Raw genomic sequence first — 15,779 nt, 5'->3', positions numbered from 1 at the left:
AAGGGAGAGAATGAAAACACTCACTTGTAGAGCTGTTCTGAGGATCAGTGGTAAAAAGTGGTGCCAGGGAGACAACACATGCTCAATACATGATTGGTATCATTATAATCATTATGGTGCAAGCCTATATATCTAACCCAAAATTAATACATTCTAGTTAGAGAATGTGTCAATCTAAAAGAAGAGCCCTAAACCTAGGATTTTAATAAAGTAGGATTTTTCACGTTTCCAAGCCTTTGACTCAATATTGCAGGTGGCTCCGAAGAGAAATACATTTAAAAAAAATAGTAATAACCTGCAAAAGTATCCTAAATATATTTTCATTTGCTAAATAGGTGTCTCTGCTTTTGGATTTTGCTCACAGAGTGAACTGCATGAAACAGAAAATATCTGATGGAAGAGGATCTACTAAAAGCAGCGTCAGCAACACTGAACTGCCTGTGGAAATTCTGCACCTCTGATTCCTGAAATATACCCACTTTGATTTTTGATAGGTACAGACTCCGGGTAAAGCTTCCAACATTAGTTTGTAATATGCCAAATCTTTAATTAATGAATATGTTTTCATGGGAAAGAGTCCCACAAAGAAATGGACAGATAAAACAGCGTCAAGCGATGTTTCTCACGTTGTTTTGCATCTAATTGGTAGACATACCAGCCAGCCTTATCTAGAAGGCTGATGATACGTTTCATAAGGATGACAAGTAATCAGATATTTGCATCAATGGGGAAAAAAAATACTTCCCTCTCTTTCACTTTACTTAATATGTAACATGAACCCAAGAAAACTTTACCAGCTTAACCATGTAAACGTTGTCCTTTTACTAGGTTGTGATAATAAAGGCAATTCATACCCTGAGAAAGGTTTGAATTTACCTAGGTACGAGAAAGTAGGTGCAGTCTTTCTCTCTTCCCCCAAGTCTGATCAAACACCCAAAACTTCATGGAATATGTTTTCATGCACATCCATTACAATTCTAGGAACAGGAAATGTGTACAGAGTCATGCACATTTAGGAAGAGACATATACATCCCCCCCAAAATAGGTATTTGCATCTGTGGCCACATGCTGCAATGAAATCTCTCACTATAGCAGGACATCAGTTTGGGGGTTCTAATGTACAATCTTCCCAATTCTTCCTCACAGTACTGTCTAGATAATGCAGACCTACCATGCCAGTGACGTCTATTACTTTGTGAGATTAACATAGAAAATACTCTCTTGTCCTTTCAGTGTCCCCATCCTGGAGTCTCCCCTGGCTGAAATGGACAGAGGAGTTTCACTGGAGTAAGTCAACTTTTACTCATACCAATGCCCTTGAGTTTGCCCATACATTTCCCAGGTGTGGTGTGTCTCAGCACTGACTGCCCCTGGCACAGTACATGCACAGGAAAAAAAAAAAAAAAAAGGTACTCTCAACACAAGCTGATTTCATCAATTGCCCTCAATTCTGGTGATTTTGTCCTGGATCACCCACAGTTTTGTGCTTTGTAAATTGAGATGTTTATTGCTGCATGAAAGCCATTTACAGGCTTCATGTGCCCAGACATTCTGGAGCAATTGCAGTTCAAATATGCCACCCCTTGTCCATCATGCCAGAGTATACATGCACATTTTTATTATTGCGCCCCCCCCCCAAAAAAAAATCTCCATGGTTACTCAGTAAAGAAATACTTCCAAAAAATATATCTTTGTAGCAAACTTTTAAAATCTAAAGTCAGTTTTGAATAACATGAAACAGCTATTGGATGAAATTGAAAGAAGCACTTTTTGAAAGTACTAGGTTTTTAAATAATAGCTGTCTGCTTATCTTTATTTGTTGAAGGATGAAATACACACAATTTTCCCCTTAGGACTTTTTTTGCGTAAAGAAAGTAAGACCAGAAATATCAAACCATTTCTAAGCAATCTGAAAAAGCTAATATTAAACTTAAGTCATCTAGAACAGCTTACAAAGTGATCTTTATTCTTACTTTTAAAGCATTTTACTAACACATTTTCTTATTAAAATGTTTTCTTCTTCTTGTAAGTTTTCCGCCTACTTTCAAAATTGTTAAGGTAGCTCTTTTTTGTTATTTGAAATCATTAATATTTTAAACCTTATACATTACTATTCTTTCCTTAGCTTTCTCATTCTCCATCTATACAGAAATACACCAAACAGCAAAAATTCCCTTAGATCAATGGAAGACAAAATATAACTATTAAATGATTATCGTCATTTGTTAAGGGCTAGCAGTGCTGTGCTGGGCTTGGACTGGTACCAGAGGACTATTATATATTTAAGAATTTTACCAGGTGGTTGTTAAATCATTCATAGTTTGACATCAACCATGATGGGAGTATTTACACCACACCACAATTTAAGGCAAATCAAGACATTAAAAACAAACAAACAACAACGGCAAAAACCCAACAGCTGGTTTGTTATATACTACTAGTGATTTGCCCAGTTCCTTCCTATTCCTTACAACAGTCCTCTGACATGGGGCTAGAATGCTTATTTTAGCAGCTGGAGAAGTGAAGATCAGAGAAGTTTTAAAGCATATCCAAGGTTACACAGCTAGTACATGGTAGGCAAATGGGACTGCAGCTCCACAAGACTCCAAGCATGGGCTCCTGCCCTGCATTTGAAAAGTCTTTTCTAGAGTGAGCATTGGTGTATGTGCTCCTTACATCCCAAGGCAGATAGATCTATTTCTTAGCTTAGCTCTGATCTCTCTTATCTGTTAGTTAATACTCCTTTGGATATCAGTACAAGTAATCAAGGTGGTATGTGGGCAATGATTTCCCCCTCCTGGCCCTGGAAATTTAGGATGGCAGGTCTTGCACAGTAAGACACATGCATGTTGATAAGCATTAGTCAGTACATTCAGGAAGGCACAGTCAGGGGAGAATAGTTTCTCTTCATATTAAAAGCAAACTTTGCAGACAACTGAACAACATGTAAGTAACAAGGAAATATAAAGTGAATTGTGTATGCTTGGAATAAATGAAAAACAAATTGCAAACAAGATATACAAGATGGAGACAGGACCTCTCAACAATTGACCTATAACAATTTGCATTTCTCAGGCATACAGAAGAAAGTGTTCCCTGATTTATTCAGTTGTGTTTGCCTATGAACTTTAAACACACACACTAGTGAAAATCACATAGCCCTGAGGGATTTGCCATTTCGGAAAACATGCATATTGAAGTAAAATGTGAACTGCAGTCTGAGAAATCTTGTATCCCTTGTCCAGGTTCAGAAATAGAACATATTAAAGCTTTGAGCAGTTGTGTGGAGAAAATGAATATCACCTTTAAATTTTCCACATACGTAAAATGTGATTATAGTCACAATATATATCTGAGATGAGTAATCTAAAGAAACATATAGGAAACCCATGCTTTTAAACATCGGTCATTCAGTATTTTTTAATTGAAAACAGGCCCCAAGTAATACAAATTTAAAAAAAAAAAAAGAATTTACAACCAGTAAAGGATTAAAAATTTAGTGAGACATACTGTTCCTTTAAACCAAAACACTGTGTTAAAGTCTCAGAAAATACTACGATGGTATAATAGGAATAATAATTCAGTACTTGTTTACCTGGACCGACATTATATAAAAACATCATCCACCTGCAACTTACTACCTTTTCTGTACAATAAACACAGCCACTTTGAAATAAACTGCTAAATCCTTTAAATCACATCAGTTTTAATTAACACATTAACATTTTGGTTTAGAAGTAAAATCTTTGGGCGTGAAAGGGTGGCATTTGTGAATTCTTGGATCACGTTCACATTAGACTCTGTGATTCCTCTTTCTTTTTTCTTTTTTTTTTTTTTCCTGCCTGTGCTTTTGCAGAAAGTGCAAATATGTGAATGCTCTAATGTAATATTCCCCTAGAAGAGAAAAGTGCTGGCACATTGTGGTCTCTTAATTAAGTTATCCTTAACTGGGTTAGTTAAGATTTATGTATCTCTCAATCTAAATCATCATATTTAAGATGACCTGCCAGATGCCTGAATTTTAGGTGTGGCATTCACTAAGATGCCTACAACAAGGGAAAAAGGGAACTCAAGAGTTCACATTCCAGCATTTGCCACTGTTGGAGGCAGCAATGCTGACTTAATACCATTCATGCAATAGGAAAAGATGCTTATTTTACTGTGCATTTTTTTTCAACCGCAGCTATTATTAACCTTTATTTTTAACTTGGGCAATGCAGTTGAGGCATGACAGGAAAGTCAATGCAAAGCTTTGATATCTTAACCAAATTATTTGTAGAAAATTACATACCAAAGAACTCATAAACCTCAACACTACCAAATGTGATATAAAACAACATTGACCAACTGGTAAGATGCCTTACCTCCAAGAAATAGCTCGAAACTTATGCAGTAGCTTTCACTTCTTACATAGCCTTCATATCTACCATGGAGTAATTAAAGTAATGCTTCCCTTACATAGTGGACAAATATCTAAGAAATCACACTTTCTAAAATACATAAAAAACCCAAGGAATGAGAAAAGAGTAACATCTGTGCATTCATTCACTAACATAACAATTACTCATTAGCGGCTACTTGACAAGTAGTGTATTAGACTCTGGAAATATAAAAATAAATGAGACACTAAGTATCTCTCACAAAATCTGTACGCTAAATATAATGCCAATTTGCTCCTGAGGAGGACATTTGGTCTCTCCTTCGAGTCTATTTACATTTACTTGGTACACAGTTTAACAATTTTAATGCTTTGGTTTCCAGAGCTCGTTAGACTTAAAGAAGCAAACCAGAGACTGGGAGGGATTAGTGGAAGCAGGGATACTGAGAGAAAATAGAAGCCAGAAGATATGGCTATTCTATGGGCTACATTTCTGAAACTATCATGTTAATAACTCCTACTAGCAGAGGATGCCCAAAGCCATGCAGCACTTCCCAAACTCAGAGAAAACTGTTATACAAATAAAGTATTGACTATCAATAGAAATACAACACAGAAAATGTACAAGCATGGAAAAAATTTAAATGAAAAAACAATTAAATCATAATGCATTTTGTTTAAAAAGTTGCAATGCACTCTTTACAGGAACCAAAAAAAATCCTTTATTAATAATAAAACTTTTTTTTTAATATTTTATCCATTTACTCATGAGAGACACAGAGAGAGGCAGAGACATAGGCAGAGGGAGAAGCAGGCTACTGATGACGTGGGACTCGATCCCAGGACCACGGGATCACGTCCTGAACCAAAGGCAGATGCTCAACCACTGAGCCACCCAGGTGTCCCAATAATAAAACTATTTTCAAAACACATTTGCAGTCTGAAGGATATGTGTGCTAAAGTATTCCAATGATTTCCATTAGAAGATTTTAACAGCAACAGTTCAGGGCTACCAAATGTAACTTCAACTTCACTTTCATAGGAATAAAGGCTGACTTTTGAAGACAGTTTATGATTCCGTACAAGACCACCACAGAGCATTTGAACTGAATATTTATACTTCCAGAAAGCATAAGCATTATTGCTAACCTTCCAGGCTCTTTCTGTACGGTTGTGTTTTTGTTTGACACCTAACAGCACGTTCTAAGTTCATCTTTGTGGACAGATGCCTCTGACTGAAAAGCAAAGTGCCTCTGTTACTTATCATTTATGATTACAAATTATTAGTTGCCAGTGGCTAGAACATCCATTAACAGGAGCTTGACAGCAAGGCAGATTAGAAATATATCTGAACGACTCATCAGCTAATGCAAACACCACAGAGACAGAAAACCACTCTTTAAAAAATTGTTTATCAATAGTTCTGGTTTGAATTCTACTTTCTAAAGATTCTGAAGCCTAAAAGGAAATCTCAAACCTCATATTCTTCACTACATTCTGACATAAAGTGGGTCCTTTCAGATCACTAAAACCTACAGGCTGCTAAGTGACTCAGATGGGGGAATGGAAAGGTAATGTGACAGCCCACAGATCTGGGAGGAGGAAAGGAAGCCCAGACAAGTTCTATGGGTTGCCCAAGGTCATGCAGTCATTTGGAGAAGAAATGGGACAGACAAATCCATTGCAGGCACCCACTCCAATGATCTTTACACTATACCATGTGGGCTTCTATTGTAACATCCTAAGACTGCAAGGGAAGAATAAGGACTCTGTAAATGGTTGTAATCCAAGAAGTGGGGGAGGGAAAGGAGAAAAAACATAAAAATAAATAGAAATTACATAAAGACACATATAACACAAGCAACGAATTGTCTGTACCAGCACCTGGACCTGTTCCCAGGGGCCCTTTCACAATGTATTATGTGAAATGGGATCCTTCCTGCCTTTGCATGCTTGAGAACACGGACTGAGCTGCTGTTCAAGAACATAGAGAACCAATAAGGGCGAGAGGCCTAAAGGACAAATGAAGCCTCAGGCATGCGTCCCTAAAATAACTATAGTAAATAATAGTAATAACATGTTTTTGATCACCTACCATCTTCCCAATACCACATGTACATTGTTGATATTCTTCTGCTTTGCTAGATGGGACCATCAAAGCATGAGGTCGAAGAACGTGCTCCAGGTAAACAGCTCTTGGGGGCGCCTGGGTGTCAGTTGGTTAAGCGTCTGACTCTAGATTTTGTCTCAGGTCCTGACCTCAGGGTTGTGAGATCAAGTCCTGTGTCGGGCTCCTCACTGGGTGTGGAGCCTGCTTGAGACTCCCTCTCTCCCTCTTCCTCTTTCCCTCTCCGTCTCTCAGATAAACAAACAAATAAGATAAACAGCTCAGCAGCCCTGACATTGAAATCTCCAGTTCTATCTACTTTATGCCTTCTCCACAACAACTGCAATTTAACTACCTTTAGCAGCCATATCTCTTGAGCAAATGAAGCCTTGCAATGTCCATTAGATACACTATATCTAGAAGAGGGTCTTTCTGAGCACAGCTGGTGTGAGGGGCTCAGGGCATAGCCACTCTTCTCCTGCCTGAAGCCGTTCGCCCCTAGCTTGGTCTCAGCTCAATGGCATGGCTCAAGTGATGGCCCCGGAACTCCTGGGGCTCTGATACTTGTCAACGGATATTTATGGGATGTTCTCATCCCATAAATATGGCTCCACTCAACTTTGACTTTGCTTACAATAAATGCTTTGGCTGAGACCCCTCAATTCCCTGGAGAAGCAGAAGACAATCATTTACTCAGCTGTTTGGCATCAGTTAAGTGAAAAAGGCAATGAACAGTCCCCCAGAAACAGAGTGAAGCTGAGTACCACACAATATTCTTCTGAAGGACTTTCTCCCTCAGCTTATCGGCCACTCAGGCAGTGACTAAACTTCAGGAGGGCCAGAAATTTGTTTGCTTTACACATCAGAGAAAGCAGACTGGAACAGGAGCTTGGGAGGCTGAAATTTTTAAGTTGTGCCCCTCCCGCTCCAAAAAAGAATAAAGTGCTAGGTCCACAGTGAATAATCAATACATGTTGGGCTTGATAAAGAAGGCCCTTTTTACTGTGGCCTTAGAGGTTCACTGGAAAAGCAACAATGCTGAGACTACGTACATAGGCTTTAAAAATACAGAAAGCAAAAGGGCAGGGTGGCATCCACTATATCATTAAGCAACTGAAGGATTAATTTTGCCTAGGATAAAAATTGCACTAGAGATAATATTTTTTTTCTTAGTAATTTCAATTCTCTAGCAGTTACATGGAGTATATCTGCTTCTCAATACACCTTCTCTCTAGTAGCAGATATGCACGGTGAACAAACCAGAGAGAACCAAAAAACATAAGCTACATTTGAGTGGACAAAACATCTAGTTCATTCAATTTTTTCTTCCCAAAGGAATAGTTCTTTCAGTTCTGAAACAGCAATTTTAAGACAGTTTGAGACTCTTCTCATCTGAAAAATAACTTTCAAGTTACTGATTTGAAAACATATTTGAGAAACAACAGTAACATGGCATAATCACAGTATCATACTCTATCTGAAAACACTAGAAATATCTATTTATCCTAAATAGTCTAATGAGCATCCTAAGGATTCTATTTACAAAGAGCAAATCTAATCAATCACCCATCAGCTTTACTTCCTAAACATCAATCCAGTCTATCCATGCTTCTTCATTCCCACTGTCACTACCCTCACCCAAACCACCAGCTTTTCTTTTTTTTTTTTAAGATTTTATTTATATATTCATGAGAGACACACAGAGAGAGAGAGAGAGAGAGAGAGGCAGAGACATAGGCAGAGGGAGAAGCAGGCTCCATGCAGGGAGCCTGACGTGGGACTCAATCCTGGGACCCCAAGATCACACCCTAGGCCGCAGGCCAGCGCTCAACCACGGAGCCACCCAGGGATCCCCCACACCACCTTTTCTTGTATGAATGAAAGGAGTAGCCTCTTGACTGACCTTCTGGCATGTTCTGTCCCACCCCACTATACCCATGACATCAATTCTTTCTCCGTATTATAGACATATATCTTTTAATAATTCAAATTTGTACCACTTTGGGTGCAGGTTATCATCTCTATGGTATTTCTATGCTTAAAGCTCATCAGTGACTTCCCATTCTTCTCAAAGAACAAATTTTAACATGACATACAAGTGCCTACCTGACCTGGCCCCTTCCCACCCCCTTAGTATCTGGTCACCAGAGCCACCCACATTCACTCACTGCTCTGCCATTTGGTTGGCCACCTCTCTGTTCCTCCAATATTCCAAGTTCCCTAACATATCTGGGAGGCCACATGTACTATTCCTCAAGCCAAACCACATGCTCCACCACCTATGGCCAAATTAATTCCTTCTCACTCTTCATATCTCAAATCACTTTCTTAGGGAACTCTTCCCTATGCTCTGGCACTACCTTACTCCTCTACAAAACACTCATCTCACTTGCAATTACAAATCCGACTGTGTAATTTAAACTTTGTCTCTCCCACTTGATTCTAAATTCTGTGATGGCAGAAACATGTCGGTCCTAGTCACCATTCTATTCCCAGCACTAACCTAGTGCTTGGCATATGGTTAGCCTCCCACCCATTATCAAAACTGGAGCAAACAGCATTGTAGGAAGCAGAATCATGTCTAAATATAACAAGGAGTAATGTCACCACCGGAAACTCACCACACAAATGAGTGGATGGTTTTGCCCAAATGAGAGGAAAAAAGAAAAAAAAAAGTCTGTTCTGTGTTTTCTTAGCATATGTTTAAAGGAAGAAATCCTCAACATGATGTCCAATAGAATTCTTAAAAATCTGTTTTCCACAACCCTGTTTGTAACACTCATTATTCTTTGTTGCAACTTTCTGGGCCCCTTCTTTCCAGACTCCACAAAGCCCCTGCATTGAGGAATGGGGTACTCAGTCTTCTCATGATTACTATGCTAATTTTACCATTAATAAATACACAAGTCTACAGAAATACCTTTGACCTGGGACAGAGATCTCATCCAAATATTCTAATTGACCAAGGAAGTTGACTCAACACGTAAGATTGCTATTATCTTTTTTTTCTCAGAGGATTCAAAGCTTTCTTTCCCCCCCACCTCAGAGAATTACAAATCAGATCCTATCATCCCAGCCTACTACTAGCAAAACTAAAGAGTGACTGGGGATAAAATTATTACGGTGGTTACAACTTCACTATAATAAAAGCAACAGTAGTACTGCAGACACTGTGGACAGACATCGTGCTCAACACTTTATAACAATCATGTCACTCAGTCCTCAAAGCAGTCTTGCAAAGTAGACTAATTTTCAGAACTCCCAGATGCCTCAAGTTTCCAATTTCAGGAAAATTGGCAGAAGCAATGAAGAGAGTGAATGTGTCACTTTATAGTCTGTTGATATGATTACAAATTCTCTGACACTGAGAAAAGACCTAAGAAGGTAAGGATCTGGAAAGTGCACTTAAAAGACTGTTCATTTGGACCACTCCTCTGTCTAAGGAGAAGAAGCACCAGAAGCAGAAGGAAACTCAAGAAATCTGGGTGCCCTGGTTGGTCCCTGCAGGTTCCTGGCTGGATTCTGAAGGATTCTGTGTAAAATGTCTTTGTGCTCAAACCCTAGTGCAGCTCTGAGTGGGGTTGTTATTCTGAAGGGAGGAGTGGGTAAGAGACCAAGTCCCCATCTTCGTGTGGGGTTCGGAGAGGGGACAAATATATTTAAGGAGTACATTTGGTTTAAAGAAACACAGATTTGGGATGTCTGGGTGGCTCAGCTGTTGAGCAGCTGCCTTCAGCTCAGAGCATAATCACGGGGTCCTGGGATCGACCCAGGGTCCCTGGGCTCCCCACAGGGAGCCTGCTTCTCCCTCTGCCTATGTCTCTGCCTCTTTTTTTGTGCCTTTCATCAATGAATGAATGAATGAATGAATGAATGAATAAATAAATCAAGAAAGAAGAAAGAAAGAAAGAGAAAGAAAGAAAGAAAGAAAGAAAGAAAGAAAGAAAGAAAGAAAGAAAGAAAGAAAGAAATTATTTTAATTAGAAGGAACACTTTTTCAAAAAAAAAAAAAAAACTTTTTTAGAGAAAGAATGCTCATGTGCAGAGACCAGGAGTGGAGAAGTGGGGAGGGACAGGGATGGGCAGAGAGAGGGGGAGAGAGACTCTCAAGCGGACTCCTTGCACAGGACTCTGAGATCATTGTCTGAGCTGAAATCAAGAGTGGGACACTTAACTGACTAAGCCACCCAGGTGCCCTTTGAGGACACTTTTGGGAATGAGCACAGACAGCCCAAACAGATTCTGCCTTTTGTGTTGCCAGAAGTCTTTTCATCAAGGTCATGTCAGATGTTTCTTCTCTTGGCACAGAGCTCCTAATTCAAAAATACAAACTTCCCCCCCTGCCCCTTTGTCCTATCTGGTGTGAGACTGATAAGAATAGAGATGTTGGTGTTAGTAACAGAGACACAAACACCATGTACCTTGCTTCCCCAGAGAGGGAATGGCAGCCTAGGGTGTCGAGGCAGAGAAGGCCAAGGTTACTGAGCACCTCCTGCAGATGCAGGCGCTCAGCACAGTGGGAGAGCAGCAACAGCATAAAGGGCAAGATACAGCATAGAATTCAGGAGAGGTCAGCCAACCTGTCAGGAGTAAGGGCCTTCTAGGTGGTGACCAGTATGAACACATGGCTAAGAAATATGTGGACCTACCAAAGAAAAAGTAGAGGACCCTGGTGGTATAAAGAGCTCCAAACAAGTAACCAAACTAAGTTAAACAAAATTATGTTTCTTGCACAATGAAAGTTTTAGCTGAGATGAGTGCCCACTACGATAATCACCACCACATATAATAATTAAAGGAAATCAGAGAAGCAATAATAAACACATCCCCCACCAGCCCAAGGGCTGACAGCCCCGTAGAACATTCAAGCCATTGGCGCAATAGCACACTGAGAAAATCCATCCTCATTACCCTTTTCTAGCTGACTGAGCACAAGGCAGTGGCCTGAAGCCTGTATCAACTCTTTTTAGCCTTCTCCTTCCCTGCGTGGCTGGAATTTCCCAGGGTGCTTTGTGCGAATCCAATTTACAATGAAAGTGAATTGAGGAAATGTCATCCGAGTTACGGGGGTAGTTTACATTTACATAACGAAAATAATAATTATTGTAAAGTAGCATTTATCATCTGATAGACAATGTTAGTACATAGATGACTGGAAAAAAATGCTGAATTTTAACAGCTTCTGGGGACAAGGAAGGACAGGGCTGCCTCCTGGCCTTTCCTGTAGTAATCACTTCATCTGATTCCAGCTGAAGATAACATATCATCATTCAGGAAATCCCAAAATGTTTTCAGTGGAACAGCTGCATCCTCTGAGATCAGTTCACAGAGAGGAGTGCTGTTATTAAATAAATTTGTGAACAATGCAGAGTTAAATGAAATTTAAAGTTTTCTACTTCCAGGAATCTTTGATGCTTTTTAAATATACATTGTGAATCTCAAAGAATTTATCCCTAGAATGCAATGGTTTGCAAACTTCTTTCCATACATCATTCTTTTCCTGGAAGAAAAAAATATATATATGCATATATATCTATATTTTACATGTATGATGCTTTTTCCTTGTTAGATGAGATGGCTGACCATATTTTTGTAACCTCAATAATTTTAAATAACATGAAATAAAACGATAGTTTCAACTTTAGAGTCCAATGAAACTTTCAATCCAAAGCCTAGCACTTATATTCTCAAAAGACAGAAACACACCCAACCACAAAGTATAAATCAGGATAAGTCTAACTTATAAGTTGACTTATAATAAGTCAACCACACATCAGAATAAGTCTAAGATCTGCCACCTGTTCACAAAGAATGAGACAGATATAAAGCACATAGCAGAGATCCACCTGTCCATTAGGAGTTACCCGAGCAATTTCAAAGACAGAGGACACGAGATCAAAGTGCATGGGACTGTGACAAGGCTTAAGGTTGCAAAGGCATGAAACAATTCAGAGCAAGTGCTGAACATGTCACTGATTTGCAGCCCAATAAAAAAGCCCTGCATATGGTACACCTCTCTAATTTTAGACTTTCTATATCATTTCAAACATAGCTTGTGTTTTGCTAGATTTTACTTCAGGATATGACAAGATGTACATTATTGGCCACACATTAGTGAATTAGTATAATTACAGTAATGTAATCACTGGTTCTAGGTTTAGAAGACAGATTTGTTGACTCTGTATTCCGTGAAGGAACATTACATAAATGTGATTCTCTGTAATACACAACAAACTGAATTGACTTAAATATATTTATATATCTATATAATTACATTGGTATGGTATTATATGTTATATTAAATATATAGTATATACAATACTAATTTTATATTAATGTGTGACATATGTTTAGGCCAATTCTATTTCCGATGCATATTTAACTATACATATTTATGATGTGTATATATAAATGTGTAGGTCATATAATAGTTTATGTAATCATATTAGATATAATATGTATGTATGAGTGTGTAAGTATATAAACACACAGACACATACATTCATGTAAATTCATGTTGACTGTTGATTCTGTTAACCTGTCATTGTATTTCTTTCTTTTTTTTTTTTTTTTTTTCAGAGAGAGAGAGAGAGAGAGAGAGGTAGAGACACAGGCAGAGGGAGAAGCAGGCTCCATGCACCGGGAGCCCGACGTGGGATTCGATCCCGGGTCTCCAGGATCGCGCCCTGGGCCAAAGGCAGGCGCCAAACCGCTGCGCCACCCAGGGATCCCTCTTTTTTTAATAATAATTTTATTTTTTATTGGTGTTCAATTAGCCAACATACAGAATAACACCCAGTGCTCATCCCGCCAAGTGCCCCCCTCAGTGCCCGTCACCCACTCACCCCCACCCCCCGCCCTCCTCCCCTTCCACCACCCCTAGTTCGTTTCCCAGACTTAGGAGTCTTTATGTTCTGTCTCCCTTTATGATATTGCCTACCCATTTCATTAGTATAAATCAATACCCACCACTAGAATGAATGGCCTCAATGACAGAAAGTATTGCTTATCTGCATCCCCCATCCCACCACCCATAACCTCAGGGAGACTTTTTCTGCTTCTCTTCCTTCTACCCAAAGACAAATGGACAACTATTCCCCTTAGTTAAAATAGGGTGCTTCTGAATATAAACATCAGAGTACTGATATCCAACACTTAAGGAATATCAGTTCTTTCTCCACATGGACCACACAGAAACTCATGACCCACAGAAAGATACTTCTGATTCATCCAAACAATTATTAATTGACAATCACTGTCAACACTACTCCGGTATATTTCTGTTCTCTAAAAATCAATATGTAATTCATGGTCTAGGTATATAAATTTAATATGAACCATAACATTCTACTCCCTGGGCTCTAACTTTCTGTAACACGCTATTAGAACCCTTTATCCCCCTTGTGATTTCAGAGAATTAGTTTGAGCACCTCATAATTCCTATCCTGATGAAACACATTATCAAAAGCCTATACCACTTTGAAGTAATTGAAGTCCACACTTTCTAATCTACATTAAGATTTACTTGAGGTTTTCTTTTACTCCATTCAACACAGATGTCATCTCAGCATGAATCCCTCTCCTCTGCTTTTTTCCAGTTGACTTCATGATCCAGGGGATATGTTGGACGACTGATATACTGGGTCCCAGTAAAGATAATGCTACCTCTGTTCAACGAGGAGAAAGGAAGAATCAAAATTAGCTTTCATACTCACATGGGGGTCAGGGGTCTGGTGACCCCACAGCTCTCCTGTCTGCCTTTCCATTAGAATACATATGTAAGCATTCTCTAGCCTTTGTAATTCTCACTGAAGAGACCCCTGACCTGCTTCCCTTTGGCCCATTCCTCTTTGACCTGCTTCTATCTTTTGATAATTGCAGTAAGCAATGGAGGCAGAGTATCACTCACAGTGCTGCCAAACCTTTTGTTCTACTATGGGGGTGACTACAGATGTGAACGATTTGTCAGTGGTTTGGAAGCTTTGTATGAGTAGACTAGGATGGTGCACGGGGCAATAACAGCCAACCCCAACCTGAAAATCAACATCTTACCTGACCATCTGGGCACGGGAAATGGACAGAAACACAGTAGAGTGGGCAAGGATCAGCTCACAGTGTCTGACAAACTACCCTTAAATGCTTATGCTCATTCATTCTTGCAAACACCTAAAGCAAAGAGTCAACAATGGTAACCACTTAAAAATAGGAGAGAGCAGGCTCATAGAGAGTGTTTTGGAGCTATACAGACTTGAGTTCAAATCCTGATTGTGCCATTCAGCACTCTCTGATGTTCAGTTGCACTATTTACTTTGATTTTCAATAATTTCAACCTGTATGTGGGCAAGAATAGAAATGCTGTATGAAAAGCTCTTGACTCAGTGCCTGGCACACAGTGAGCACCGAATGAATAACAGTCCATGTGGGAGGTATTGTCTGGTACGGAGCTCTTGGTCTATATAAGCATTGATCTCAAATTTGGCATTTGGCATTTGGGACCAGATAATTCCCTGTTGTGGAGAGTGGTCCTGCGCACTGTAAGAAATTCAGAGGCATCCTTGACTTCCACCTCTAAGCACCAGTAGCCCCCCTCTGCCCCCAGTTTCCAGGCATTGCCAAATGTACCCTGGACAGCAAAACTGCCACACGTGAGAACCCCTGAAGTACACTGCATCATTTAATCTTAACACAAATCCTGGGAGGTGGGTGACTTGTCCATTCCACAAAAAAAGTGACATTACCTATCCAGGATCCCAGCAGTAATAAGGGGGAGATCCAGAACAGTGAGCCAAGAGCCTGAATCCCCTTGTGTCCCCCATCTATATTTTAAAGAAGAACAACAGAAGTCACTGACACTTATTCAGCATTCTATGTACAACCTCTGGCTGCCCAAAGCAATGTTTATTGACTGCACGATTCACCTTTCTCCCATTTTTACTAATCTTCGATACACAAATTTTCAGAGTCACCCTTCCCTATAGGTTTCAGTGCTACTTTATTAAGGCTCACTTTAACTTCCCCGTCCTCTGCTCTGGAAATAACCTAGGCTTTGGAATCACAGTCTGGATTTGAACTGTGGCTCCTCCACTTTCTAGCTATATGACTATGGTCATGTTATTTGATCTTGCCTTTATGTCCTACAGAACAGCAACCCAGATTTTGTAGACTTCACGGTTGTATGGACAGCCAGCTGTCCTGTGCAGTCTGCTATGCGGAGCAAAGCTAAAAGGTTCATAATTGCAGTTGGGAAGTGAAATGCTGCCCTCCATCCTTTTGTGTTGGCCATTACTAGAAGC

General features: G+C 39.6%; 1 protein-coding gene across 1 annotated transcript in view; it reads right to left on the bottom strand.

Moving 5' to 3' along the window:
* Window positions 1-15,779, bottom strand: part of THSD7B (thrombospondin type 1 domain containing 7B) — a 725,201-nt gene that overhangs the window by 575,091 nt on the left and 134,331 nt on the right. The gene's annotated exons all lie outside the window — the stretch shown is intronic.

The sequence above is a fragment of the Canis lupus genome, chromosome 19 (assembly GCF_011100685.1).
Source record: "Canis lupus familiaris isolate Mischka breed German Shepherd chromosome 19, alternate assembly UU_Cfam_GSD_1.0, whole genome shotgun sequence".
NCBI lineage: Eukaryota > Metazoa > Chordata > Mammalia > Carnivora > Canidae > Canis > Canis lupus.
This window is presented reverse-complemented; position numbering and strand designations above follow the sequence as displayed.